The 14,950-nt window shown below is 37.5% G+C and overlaps 1 pseudogene across 1 annotated transcript; it reads left to right on the top strand.

The window, feature by feature from the left end:
• The first annotated feature begins 5,792 nt into the window (after window positions 1-5,792).
• LOC149564553 (uncharacterized) lies at window positions 5,793-14,370 on the top strand (annotated as a pseudogene). Its single transcript, XR_016361371.1, has 3 exons — window positions 5,793-6,919; window positions 9,068-9,114; window positions 12,195-14,370. The product of XR_016361371.1 is annotated as an uncharacterized LOC149564553 (transcript).
• The last annotated feature ends 580 nt before the right edge of the window (window positions 14,371-14,950 follow it).

Below are 14,950 nucleotides of genomic sequence, written 5' to 3'. Positions count from 1 at the left end.
TCTAGAAAGGGTTAATGAGCTCCTTGAGAAAGTTACTTAAAAGGAACAAATTAGTAAAGACCTTGGAAAGAACATTGACAAAATTCTTGGAGAGAAAGCAGAAGACAGTCCACACAACTGTCACAAATCCAAACTTGTAGACAAAAGCAAAAGATTTGGTGAAATATTTTGATGAAGAGTTCACAACCTTGTCAGAAATTGCTTTAGTTCATGCACAAATGAAGCATGATGCATCACTATTTGATATAGTATGTATGAATGTCAAGAATGATTTTAAAAATTTAGATGTGTGCATTAAATAACTGAGGAAGTGCATTGATGAAGATAAGAATATGTATGGATAGTGTGCAATGTCACACAGTTACCTATCAGACTTTGATAATCGGATCAAAGGAAAAATAAGTGAGCTTCATACACTTAGTACAAGATTGCAGCAACTAGAGACAAGAATTGAAGATTTTGAAACAAAGATGGAGAAGGTCCACAATGATGTCAAAGGCATTGAATCTAATAAGGAGATCGAAATAAAGAGATTCTCTATCCACAAAGAATACTTATCACCCAAAATTGCCGTTTTGCAAAGGAAATTGGAGGAGTGTCTTGTAGCTAAGTCATCCTATGATAAATTTGCCTATACTAGCTTGAGAGCAGTAGAATTAGCATCTTATGCGCTTTGCACACTTATCAACATATCTAATATAGTAAAAAAAAACTAGAACAAGGACTATGACAAGCTGAAACATGACTTTACAGATTGCATATCTGAAATGTCCAGCTGATCAACAAAAGGCAACACAGTTTTGTGGCACAATTTTTGACACCTTTTCCATTTTTGTCAAAGTGGGAGAAGTATATGTAAAGAAAATTGTATATAATTGTAAAAGTAAAGTATGTGTATATAAGGGGGAGCTTAGCTACATATCATTGTAAAGGAGTGATAAGGAATGTAATGCTCCATCAAGACATGAATAAAATCTTATGTTTTGAAGGCATTTATTTATGTATGACATCATCTTGGGACTTAGCCAATTTTTCCAAATATTTTCATCAATGCGTTGGGGGGAGGGGGGGGGGATTGTTGAAAATATGGTCAGATAGATGTATGAGTGTTGTCATTTATGGCAACATATGTTTTTTGATATTTTATGTTGTTATCTAAGTTAGAAAATTTACCAAGCCTTAGCTACTAGCCCTTAAAAATTTGCTCCTACACTTCATCCTCTTTTCCAAGCTGGATGATCCTCAATTCACTCCTTGAATGAATATACCTAAATGACTCCACAAAATCCCTTACTTACACCCAACTAAGCCATAGGTTGGCCTAATTCATTACAAATTAAAATAAAACCTTATATTAAATATTTGAATAAGCCACAAGTCAGCTGCAACATAAATTAAATTCCCATACATAAATTAAATGCCAAAAGTTAGCTCATTGACAACTCAACACCACAGAAACCAAGACCAAACTGAGTGTCAGATAAACCAAGCCAAGCATTAGCCTTCAACTCCAACCATAACTAAGTTCCTTCATAGACTGGGCTAACTTGGGCATCACTGCAATGCAAACTATGCATACCAAGCCAAGCTTGCTAGTGTAAACCAAGCCATAGACCACACTGAGTTTGTCAGAAGTAACCCGAGAAATAGAGCACATTGAGTCCTCTAGAAGTGACCAATCAACTCGAGAAACACTGTAACCAAGCTTCATCGAGCTTCCAGTGTGTGTTGAGTTCCTACAACCATTGTCGAGTGCCTTCGATGACTGAGTTCCCCAAGCTATGCCAAGATCCTTCAACAACTGAGCACCCCTTCTTCAACCGAGTAACACACGAAATACTCTCCAAACCAACTACCAAGCCTCCTCCCATAAACTCCAAAGTAGCCACTAAGAAAACCCAAGATGCTCCTACATCAGACTCGCTAGGTAAATAGAAAAGTGTGTCCCACACTTTGATGCCCAAAGAAAGATCAACATCCATCTTCATCTTCACCAACGGTTTCCATTCCAAAAGGGACAAGAAAAGCAATATGCAAATCATCCACATCTACATCCATCTAATAAATACTAGAATCTCAACCATCCAATCAACATGCTCACTCCTAGGAACAAACTAAACATAATGCTTCATCAACAAATCCTCATCCATAGTAGCAACTACAGAATCCACATTAGGAGAAACAAACTCCATATGAGCAACAATATGTAATCCCTCAGTAACGTATGCCAAACTCTCAACACCAGCAATCTCATTGCTCACAACAAGATTCTTTACAACATTTAACACATCACCAACAACAAATTGGTCCTCCATGATCAAGTGTTCTACAATTTCCATGTCAGACAGAACTGAATGATCATGAAAACCAATCTCAACCTCAACATCAAGAAGGTTAGGAATATCCTCAACAACCAGCTCAAGTTTCTCTATAGGTTTTGCATCAGACTCCACAAATTGATTATCAAAACCAATCTCTTCCACCTCGACCTTTCTATGCCGTCTTCTCTCACAGACAAGTCTTTTAACTAGCTAGACAACCCTCTTCCAAATTGGTAGACTCCAACTCTACAAATATCTACAAAATGCCCTCCTCATCCCATCAATAACTTGATCAACCAAACTAGCGTCAACATGAGAAGACACCTTAGAAAGTCCCTTCTCCACCACATCAAAGAGATTTGCAATCATCTGAGGGTCCAATCTTCTTGGATACATCTTCCAAGATCTTCACAAACCCTTTGTAATAAATCCTTCCCACACTCCTTGTGAAAAACTTGAATTGTTTGTAAATCATATCACAACCTACCACTTGGATGAACAACCAAGAATACATCACAAGTCCAGGAATATGGATCTGCAGCACACATCACACAAACTCTCGACAATCATGCTCCATCAAGATCAACCTTCCATCTTTACATCCATCGATCCATCTGCAAGTCCTCTGCAATTGTAAATCAGAACCATGATTTGCCACCTCACAACCAAGAGATCTAGGACTCCAGAAAGAACATTCCACCACAACATCATGATCTACTTAGATCAAATTCTCCAACCCAAGGTCCTGGTGCAAACTGCTTCAACTTCAACACTCGATCTACACACTCTCAAATAACTGAGATCTGATATCACCTGATGCAATGAGAATCCAAGGGTACCCCCACTGGAGGTAATATGGATCTATAAGAATTTTTCTAAGGGCAAAATTCACCCAGGAACTAAGAACTCAAACACAAGCACAACTATAGACTAGAAAGAGAGAGTATGATCAGAATGATGATATATTCAATATGCCATAATCAAGAGTACACTAGTGGTGCCTTTATATAAAGGCCTCAAAGATTCATCTAGAATGCCTCGTAATCAACTACATGATAAGTCATACAACCAGACACATGTCCACCAGATTTGGTTTATCCTCCATTAAGCACAGAAGTAAGTGCGATGATGAGAGGATAAGCCTACAAGGGTGTGACACGCAAATCAGTGTTGTAGACACCATGTGCTAAAATAGAGTTGCGTAATCCTGTGTTGTCAACATGACAACTCAAAAAGGTGCACAAACTCCTAAGTGTCTCACAAATAAAATAATAAAATAATGTAAAATAATTAAATAATGCATTAACCTAAGTAAACTTAAGTAAGTGTAAATAGTAAAGTACATATTTACACCAATAGGATCCCTAGAAATAACCACATAGCGGAAACACAACATAAAGCAAGATCTGATACCAAATCACAATACTTAATTCATAAATATAACTATTTACATGCAATATGCCCGACTATAAGGCCTTCCAGGTCAGGACCAAATGCAACAAAAAATACAAAACAGTTATGCAAGATCCCACAAGATCCAACTCAGAATTCCAATCCCAACTAGTCTAGATCCACACTCTAGTAAAAAAGCTCAAGGAAATCTCAACTTGCACTTGCAAGCCCACCAAGTAATCTCTTTGTTTACCAAGCCTCAATGACTAGCCCTTCAAAATTTACTCCTACACTTCATCCTCTTCTCCAAACTGGATGATCCTCAATTCACTCCTTGAATGAATATGCCTAAAAGACTCCACAAGACCCCCTTCTTATACTCAATTAAGCCACAAGTCAGCCTAGTCCATTACAAATTAAAATAAACCCTTACATTAAATATTTGCATAAGCCACAAGTCTATTGTAACACAAATTAAATGCCAAAAGTTGGCTCACTGACAACTCAGTACCATAGGAACCAAGGCCAAACCAGGCATCAGCCTTCCACTCCAAGCATAATTGAGTTCCTTCACCAACCAAGCTAACTTGGGCATCATTGCAACCCAAACTATGCAGACCAAGCCGAGCTCACTAGTGCAAACCAAGCCATAGACCATGTCTAGCTCGCTAATAGCAACCAAGCAACTTGGGCAACACTATAACCAAGATTCACCAAGTTCCCAGTGTGTGAAGAATTCTTGCAAGCAACGTCGGGTGCCTTCGATGACCGAGTGCCCCAAGCTATTCTGAGCTCCTTCGCCAACCAAGCACCCCTTCTTCAAGTGAGTAACACTCCAAATACTCTCCAAAGTAACTATCGAGCCTCCTCCTGTGAACTCCAAAGTAGCCACCAAATAAGCCTAAGATGCTCCTACATCAGTTGTTAACACGAAATGTGGTCAAATATAAGTCAATATGAAATGTTCCATGAAATGTGGTCAAATATAATTCAATATGAAATGTTAATGAAAAAAGAGAAGAAAGCACAATGTTTTCCTACTTTTCATAAGAAGGAGATTTCATACAAAGGAGCACTCTCTTTATTTTCAATATAATACTACTGATTTGTTACACAAAAAATTGATAAATATATAAATTAAATATGAAAATAAGAGCTAATAAAATATGACAATATAAAACAAAATAATAGATTGAACAAAGGTCAGAATATGTATGATTAATTATAATGTAAAAAGAAAAAGCATAGAAAACTAAAATCAACCAAGAATACATACAAATACTACTATATAATTATATTTAGATACAATTCTTCTGTAATAAATCTAAAACTACCTAAGAATTGACACTCTTTCTATTGCAAAACATGATATAAGTTTGTCACTTCTTTATTAAGATATTTGTTATAAAATATAACATCAACTTCTAATTAGACTATTTAAAAAAATTAATTTATCTTCCATACATTTTAGATGCACCTATTGCACAACTAGATGCAATTGCTATTATCTAACACATACACAAACAAATAAAATTGACACAAGTTGGAATGATTCAAAATATTGTTGTTGGTTAATCATCCTTACGGAGGACAAAACCAGTCTATCAGCCGTATGCTAAAGGAGAAAAGTAAAATAGAGTGAGATTCCAATTTTGTCCCCACAAACTTTTCCCCAATTTTTCAGGAAATTCCACAACTCTATAATGTTTTTTCATCACCCACAAAGTAAACAGTCCGAAAGAAGAATAGCTAAATTTACACAGTTATTGTTTTACATGATTGACTCTAGACTTATATTTGAGGGCTGTAATTAAGTGGGTCAAGATACTGGGAGAAAGCTTGATTAAACTAACTTTTCTTTTCGCGTGTGAGAAAAAAACCTTTTATACCTAACACGATTCTTGACTCTGCAAATAAAAACAAAAGATTTTAAGTTTGAAAGATCCCATAAAATTGCGTATTAATTTTATACCGAACACGATTCTTGACTCTCTGCAAATAAAAGACGAGATTTTAAGTTTGAAAGATCCCATAAAATTGAATATTAATTTTATACCGAACACTATTCTTGACTCTGCAAATAAGCATGACTTTAGGGAAGATCACAATCATGTACGTACAATCGTGGAAATTTTGAATGGAGGAGATTTCTCCCTACTTTCACTCTGAGCAGAGACAATTATAAATCAGCTTCGTTTACCATCATTTTCCTCCACAGAGAGAGAGAGAGTTGTTTGACGGAAGAGTAGACAAATTGTAGTGCAATCTGCAATGAAGGCCGTGAAGATGTTGATGATGATGTTGTTGTTAGTAATTCTGATGAGTCGAGGAATTCCTTGTTCATCTGAATCATGTCATGCAGATGACAGGAATTCCCTGCTGGATTTGAAAGGGGGCCTCAACTTCACTTCCTCTTTCAACACTCTGCAATCGTGGAAGGGATTTAACTGCTGCGAATGGGAGGGAGTGACGTGCCACCCAATCACTGCTCATGTCATCTCCCTGGATCTCAGTCCTCAGTCCCTCAATGCGTCATGGGATCGTGATGAGTTCTGGCCATTCATGTCATGGACGGAACTCCGTGGAGGACTATTCCAACTGCGACATCTCCAGCACTTGAACTTGACTTCGAATGCTTTCTCCCCTTCTCTTGCAATCCCTTCACAATTTAACAAGCTCAGGAACTTGAGGTATTTAAGCTTGTATGACTCTAACTTTGTTGGTCAAATTCCAAAAGAGATCGTCAATCTCTCCAACTTAACATATCTTGATCTGTATTGGAATCTTTTGAATGGTACAATTCCTACATTTCTAGGAAATCTATCAAAGCTCACACACCTTGATCTCTCTTGGAACTCTTTGAGTGGCACAATTCCATCATCTATGTGTAAGCTTTCAGAGCTCACATTTCTTGGGCTGAGTTCTAAGTATTTGAATGGTTCAATTCCTACATTTCTAGGAAATCTGTCAAAACTGACACACCTTGATATCTCTCAGAATTCTTTGAGTGGCACCATTCCATCATCTATTGGTGAGCTTTCAGAGCTCACATATCTTGAGCTGAGTTCTAATTCTTTGAATGGTACAATTCCTACATTTCTAGGAAATCTATCAAAGCTCACACACCTTGATCTCTCTTGGAACTCTTTGAGTGGCACAATTCCATCATCTATGTGTAAGCTTTCAGACCTCACATTTCTTGAAATGTCCCTTTTTCTGATTTGATATGTTATTTCATGCCTCTAATCAGATTTTCAAAATCAAACAACTGATATCACAAAGATCCACCAAATTCCTCCAGAAACTCCAAATCGGGTATGTTGAAAATAGTGCTAAAAGCTTCACAACTTCACAAATTATTAATGAATCTGAAAATGGAAATTTTTACAGAACTTTCAGCAGCATAACAGCCTACAAATTGACATTTCCAGATCCGTATAGCCTTTACAAACAGCTCGAAAATGTAGGACCAAAACTATGCTCATCGGGCTCCCGAAATAGCACAAAATATGCCCGAAAACACCACAAGAACACTAATAATCTATCTCAGAAGTTTAATCACGTCCCAATATATATATTCAGATCTATTTTAACAGCTTAAAGTATAAAATACAGTAGCAACCAAAATTGATATGAAATACTCAACCGGAAACACCAAACTCTCACAAAAATACACTCGGAAACTCACAAATCTGCACTGTTCAGCACAAAGGCAAACTCTGTATGAGCATGCACATGGAATGGCTTCAAACTCCCGTCCTTAGCCTTCCTGGAAACCTGCAAACTCCCGTTCTTGGGTCTCCCTGGAAACCTGCAAACTCCCGTTCTTGGGTCTCCTTCTCCACAGGTTTGGCAGCCTCTGAAGAATAACAAAGAATGAGCAAAAATCAAGTTCTGGAATGAGCCCAAAATGCCTCCAAACCTCTTTAAAAAGGGCATAACTGTAACTCACGTCCAAGAGAGGTTAATGAAACATATTTTAATAATAATTATCATTTATTAGTCCAACGGTTTCCAAAGATTAACTCCCTTTTTCCGAAACTTCACTTTCTTGGGCCTGCCTGTCTTAGCAAAGATTATTATTTTTTAATTATTTGAAAAGGGGACATGACAAGTCCTCCCCTCCCAAACATTGCTTGTCCTCAAGCAATGGCTGAACAATAAACCAATCAATCCTCCTGGATCCCAAATGTAGTCATGAACTATACTACTACCAATTAACACAGACTCCTCCAAGATCCTCTGCAATATGACCAAGAGGAATCCATAATCAAACTGGAAATTATAGCTCAACCAAACTCCAAAATCACCATTACCACAGTCAAAAAGCCATGAGACACAAACTCTTAGAATATCAAAACCCAAGTAAAGTGGACTACCATCATAGTAAATACCATCAATGCATTCCACTGGCCTATATGGAATGTACAATCCAACTCTGCAACAATGGTGAATGCTCTCAAATGAAACTATACCAAGTATGGAGAATCCACACACTGTACAACTCCTGCAGTCAACACAACTCTGTAGATCATTGGCCACTGTCTCATAACCATAACTCCCATGCACCCCTGATGGTGAAAAGCCATCACAAGATAAACAACAAGAAATGGAACCCAAACCAAATTTTCCTGCCATCAACTCCTCAGCATAAGGATCAATTTTTAACTGATGTACATACCCTGCAATATAATGTTGATTAAAAAACCCAACCTCAGTCAACAGCTCACCATGAACAAGTGATACAACCCACTGCGACTGATCACTAGCTAAGTCAGGAGATGTCATAGCCAAAGGAGTAGAATCAATAACAACACTTGCTGAAGCATCACTCCAAAACTCCTGCTCTAAGTCATATATTATCAAGCTATCAACTACAGAACCTGTCGCCATGTTGTGCCCATCACAACTCTCATCTCGAGGCATCAAACTATTCCATAACTGATGATAAGCACTAGGAACCAAAGTACATCTCTGTATCATAATCTCATCAACATGGTCATCAAAGGTAAATTGATGAGCGTACCTCACAGTGTAATGCCGATAGAATGCGCCAATCTCAGTCAGTGGCTCAGACTGCAATCCAGATGTAACTAACTGCAATCGATCATTAACCAAGTTGGAACTGACTACTACCTCTAAAGAGATTGCGAAGGGAGTAGTATTACTAGTAGGAACCATGCCAACTATCAGCTCACCAACGTCACACATGGTCTTTGATACAACATCTCTAGTCTTCGTGCCATTAGTACTAGAGGTCACCACCATGTCAGGCACACCACAAAAATCTGCTACAGTACCCAACTCAATTGAACTTGACTCTAGTGGGAATGAACCTGATGTGCCAATGTTAGTATCAAGGATGGATGCATCCCCGTCTCCATTGTCTCTAACAATCTCGGCCATGGACATCCTCGGATCACCAAACACCATAGCTTGTGACTGTATAGAATTAGGTAAAGACTTTAGTCGCTCTAACTCCATGGTCACCTTAGCCAAATGAAACTGTGACTCCTTGAGAGCCAACTGTGTACTCTCAAGAGTCTCAGAAGTCACCTCAAGCTGCTCAGTAAGCTCACTCACCTCATCTTCCTTGGCCAACAATGCATCATATGTTGTACTGCCCCACTCCATAAGATAATCTCTGTCGGCTACCAACTGCATATAATTTTGTCTCAAAATCCGAATAGCCTCCCATAAAGAGTGGATCTCTGTCAAGGAAAGATAACTTCCTCCCTGCTCAACACTAGTAGGAGAACCCCATCCATAAACTGCTAACAACTGATGAGCAGCATCGAAATGTTGGCAAGTGATAGCAATGTCTTGGTCACTAACTCTCAACTGATTAGACACATGATGGCACTGGTTTGACTGTCTCCTACAAACCTCCTCTGATGCACTATCTGAAGGAGTGTCCTCAAAGTTACTAGTCTCTAGAGTATTACCATCCATATCCTGTGAATCAAATCTAAAGCTCATATCAGCATACAAAGTATCAAAAACATTAGCATTTCTGTCCAACTCCTCTATACCCAAGGGAACTAAGTCTTCAAAACTGCCCACTGCATCCTTCTGGATGTCATCAATGCCAATATGATCCTGGGACTCATCTATACACACTGCCAAATATGAGATATCATCAACACATTCTAGCAAGTATGGCCGACTGGATATATGAAAAAAGCCCAACATTGGTGTATAAAAACTAATCCCAACATCAGACAAGATACTGGCACAAGAAAAGACAACACCGTGTAATCTGCTAATCAAATCCATGATAGCACCCAAACAAACACTGCTACCAAAAAGTGTTAAAGATCTCCAGTCAACTGAATCCCAAATGCCAATATAACAATCTCGAGTCCATATCCGTAAACTAGAATCAACTGGTAACTCAAGAAAACTCCTCATCTGAGTAATATGACCAATACCAACTAACTCCACATACCTATCATGATGAGATAATGAAGTCACACTACTATCTTTGTTCACCTTCAGCTGGCTGGACAAATCATGTGAAGTACTACCAGCCTCAACCTCATGTGATGAAGCATCTAACTGTGTCTGGTACTCTTTCTCAGCAAAGTCATGAATGCTCAATGTCTGCTCATCTCTACCAGGTATCTCACCATCCTGCACAACAACATCCTCATAATCATCATCTGAACCCACTACACTGAAGTCACTGCCTGTTGTAACTATACCATCCTGAATACCTGTGGCATCACCCTTTGACAACCTGTAAACAATTGTCTTAATTTGAGTATCAAGTTGACCGTTACTATCAATCTGTGTAATATCCTTTCCCACCACCTCCTGTGGCAGAGTAGAATCTGAGACCTCTACCTGGCTATCAGCTAGTTTCTCAAACTCCTCATGCAAGTTCTTGGGAATTGTATCATCTGTCCTATGAGAAAATCTGCCAAATAGAAATCTAGTCAACTTATCCACCTTAGCTGGGTCAGATAACATGTCATTCATTATACGGTGGTGCTCAACCAACTGTTTAGACATGTCATGGCTTATTTTCATAAGTTTATCTCGAATGTCTAAATAACCATCCTTTCTACTATTTTGACTCTGGCTATCAATTGTCCAAGATCGTTCCCTCTGAGACTCTGTACTATACCTGTCCATTCTGGATAAAGTAGAGTGTAACCCCAATAGGATATAACTTCTTCAAACACCAAGAACTAACATGCAAATGATTAGAAGTAGCATGCAACCATAGATTTGGACATGCAACTGATTAGAAGCAACATGCAACCACCAAATTATGACATGCAAGATCTGGGTAGTTGTCAAAACTGACATGCAAGATCTGGGTACTTGTCAAAACTGAAATGCAAACTTCTACAACCACCAAATTCACCAAGAACTAACATGAAAATGATTAGAAGTAGAATGCAACCATAAATTTTTACATGCAGCTGATTAGAAGCAACATGCAATCATAAATTATGACATGCAAGATTTGGGTAGTTCTCAAAACTGAAATGCAAGATCTGGGTAGTTGTCAAAACTGACCTGCAAACTTCTACAAACCCTCAAGCTGGCAAGATCATGGCTCTGATACCACTGAAATGTCCCTTTTTCTGATTTGATATGTTATTTCATGCCTCTAATCAGATTTTCAAAATCAAACAACTGATATCACAAAGATCCACCAAATTCCTCCAGAAACCCCAAATCGGGTATGTTGAAAATAGTGCTAAAAGCTTCACAACTTCACAAATTATTAATGAATCTGAAAATGGAAATTTTTACAGAACTTTCAGCAGCATAACAGCCTACAAATTGACATTTCCAGATCCGTATAGCCTTTACAAACAACTCGAAAATGTAGGACCAAAACTATGCTCATCGGGCTCCCGAAATAGCACAAAATATGCCCAGAAACACCACAAGAACACTAATAATCTATCTCAGAAGTTTAATCACGTCCCAATATATATATTCAGATCTATTTTAACAGCTTAAAGTATAAAATACAGTAGCAACCAAAATTGATATGAAATACTCAACCGGAAACACCAAACTCTCACAAAAATACACTCGGAAACTCACAAATCTGCACTGTTCAGCACAAAGGCAAACTCTGTATGAGCATGCACATGGAATGGCTTCAAACTCCCGTCCTTAGCCTTCCTGGAAACCTGCAAACTCCCGTTCTTGGGTCTCCCTGGAAACCTGCAAACTCCCGTTCTTGGGTCTCCTTCTCCACAGGTTTGGCAGCCTCTGAAGAATAACAAAGAATGAGCAAAAATCAAGTTCTGGAATGAGCCCAAAATGCCTCCAAACCTCTTTAAAAAGGGCATAACTGTAACTCACGTCCAAGAGAGGTTAATGAAACATATTTTAATAATAATTATCATTTATTAGTCCAACGGTTTCCAAAGATTAACTCCCTTTTTCCGAAACTTCACTTTCTTGGGCCTGCCTGTCTTAGCAAAGATTATTATTTTTTAATTATTTGAAAAGGGGACATGACATTTCTTGGGCTGAGTTCTAAGTATTTGAATGGTACAATCCCTCCAAAATTGGGCAACCTTTCCAAACTCACACATCTTACTTTGGGAAATTTCTTGACTGGCATCATCCCAACATCTTTGGGTCAGTTATTAGAACTTTTATATCTTGAGTTGAGGTTTAACTCTTTGAATGAGACAATCCCATCCTTCTTAGGTAACCTTTCCAAACTGGGACATCTTGTCCTACATGGAGGCTCTCACAGTGGTACCGTCTCAGCATTTTTGGGTAAGCTATCAAAGCTCACATATCTTGACCTAAGTTACAATTCTATAAGTGGCCACATCCCAGCATTTTTAGGTAAGCTATCAAAGCTCACATATCTTGACCTAAGTTCCAACTCTTTGAATGGCACAATCCCAACCTTCTTAGGCAAGCTCACCAAATTAACGACACTTGATCTTAGACACAACCAACTAAATGGAACTTTTAACACTTTCTATTTTTGATAAACTCCATAATATCCAAGAGTTATCTCTTTCTAGGAATATGCTGACTGTAAAAGTGAATGCCACTTATATTCCTAATTTTCAACTTGAATACATGGATTTAGGATCTTGTAATATGCAAGGAAATTTTCCAGCTTTCATTTCAACTCAATACTTCTTACGCATACTAGATTTGTCTGAAAACTCTCTCAGTGGAAGTATTCCGGATTGGCTATGGGATTCTAGGCACCTTTCTTATCTCAACCTCTCTTCTAATCAATTTGTAGATAATTTACCCTTCAAGTTGCTTGGATTTGAGCATAATTATCTTGAAGGCTCAACTATTGATTTGCATAATAATAAGCTACAAGGAAATATTCCCCTTCCTCTACAAAATGTGAACTTCTTGGATCTTTCAGAGAATCTATTTCATGGACCCATCCCAACAAGAATTGGTAAAATTGGACAAAATCTAGAATTTTTGTCACTCGCAAAAAACAATTTGACTGGTGTCATTCCACATTCTATCTGCGAGTCAAATAATTTAGAAGTTTTGGATTTGTCAAATAACATGCTTAGAGGTAAGATTCCCTCAAGTTTGTGCCAATGCTCCATGTTGTCCATGCTAAATCTGGAAAAGAATGAACTTAAGGGCACAATTCCAAATATATTTGGGAATATGACTCGTCTAGAAACATTGAAACTGGGTTTCAATAGGCTAAATGGGAACATACCATCGTCCCTTAGAAATTGTAGTTCTTTGGAAATCTTAGATTTGAGGAATAACAATATTCATGGAGGTATTTCTACTTGGATTGAAAGCTTGCAAAGTCTTCGCATCCTAGTATTGAAATCAAATAGATTTGTCAGCCAAATTCCTTCAGCATTATCAAAGCTACAAAATCTTCAGATATTGGATCTATCAAGCAACAAATTTTCAGGCACTATTCCAAGTGGCTTTTTGAACTCAAGTGCAATGACAAATCAGACAGAAAATACAGAAACTCTTGGATTTACGGGTGGTGGTGGCATTTATATAGATAGTATAATCATTAGAAACAAAGGACAAGACATGGAGTATACAAGAATATTGAGATTAGTAAAATGTCTTGATCTATCAGACAACAATTTAACAGGTAAAATACCTTGGGATATTGAATCCCTAAAAGTATTGATAATTCTCAACATTTCCAGAAACCATTTCAGTGGCGAGATTCCAAAATCCTTGGGAAGTATGGTATGGCTAGAATCACTTGACCTTTCCAGAAATGAATTGGCTGGAATGTTTCCTGTTGAACTGATGTATCTGACATATTTGAGCTATTTTGATGTTTCTCATAATAACCTATCAGGAGTGATACCGCAAGGAGGACAAATGATGACATTTGATGCCTCATCTTTTTCCAACAATTTAGATCTCTGTGGCCTACAAATCAATGTGTCATGCTCAAGGAATAAACCTGTTTCTTCCAATGATGATGAAGAAAACAAAGAAATGTTGCAAGAAGATATGTGGTGGGATGTGGGAATGGGAATGGGCAGTGCACTTGGATTTTCAGTTGTAATTTGGATTCTGTGTTTGTACGAATCTTGGAGAGTAAAATGTTTCAGAGTAATGGATGCCACTATTGACTGCCTTTTCCAAACATTCAGAAAAAGATTTTACAATACAATATAATGACTATATCTTTTGATCTTGATCTCCTTTAGTCTGTATATTCAACATGAAAACAAAGTAAGTTTAATTCACAAATTTTATTACAAATTTTATCACATATTTTCTTTGTATTGAAAATGCTTTTGTAGAGTAGCTTAAAACCACGTTGTACAACTATAATAAACGTAATCTTTATGTGTATTATGTCAGGTTCCAATTGCAAGTCTACAATATTATGTTGGATATATAGATCAGGCACCATCATTCACAAATGGAGCATGTTTTGTTCCTCAATAAATGTAATTTCCTCTTGCTGAAAATAGAAATTTACACAACAAATTCCTTCATATCTTTCTACCATCACTAGTTCTGTGACTGTCAAGTTTCAGAATTACCCAGGTACGGAGAACAAACTCAATTCTCATTTTTCATTGCTTTTCTCCACTACAATCTTTGTTCCACATAATGAATGCTAAAATGGACTTGCAAACATTCACCGTACAAAAGGTTATCATACAATTTCAAAGATTTGATAAACATTATTACTAGTTCTGACCTGTTCTGTTCATTCAATAAATAATGTCTTTGAGATTTTTATTTTTTTATTTTTTTATTGAAATATT

Source organism: Cupressus sempervirens, chromosome 3 (assembly GCF_028749045.1).
Source record: "Cupressus sempervirens isolate cs-2001-9-10 chromosome 3, ASM2874904v1, whole genome shotgun sequence".
NCBI lineage: Eukaryota > Viridiplantae > Streptophyta > Pinopsida > Cupressales > Cupressaceae > Cupressus > Cupressus sempervirens.
The sequence above is the reverse complement of the archived record's forward strand: the minus strand, read 5'-3'. Positions and strand labels throughout refer to the sequence as shown.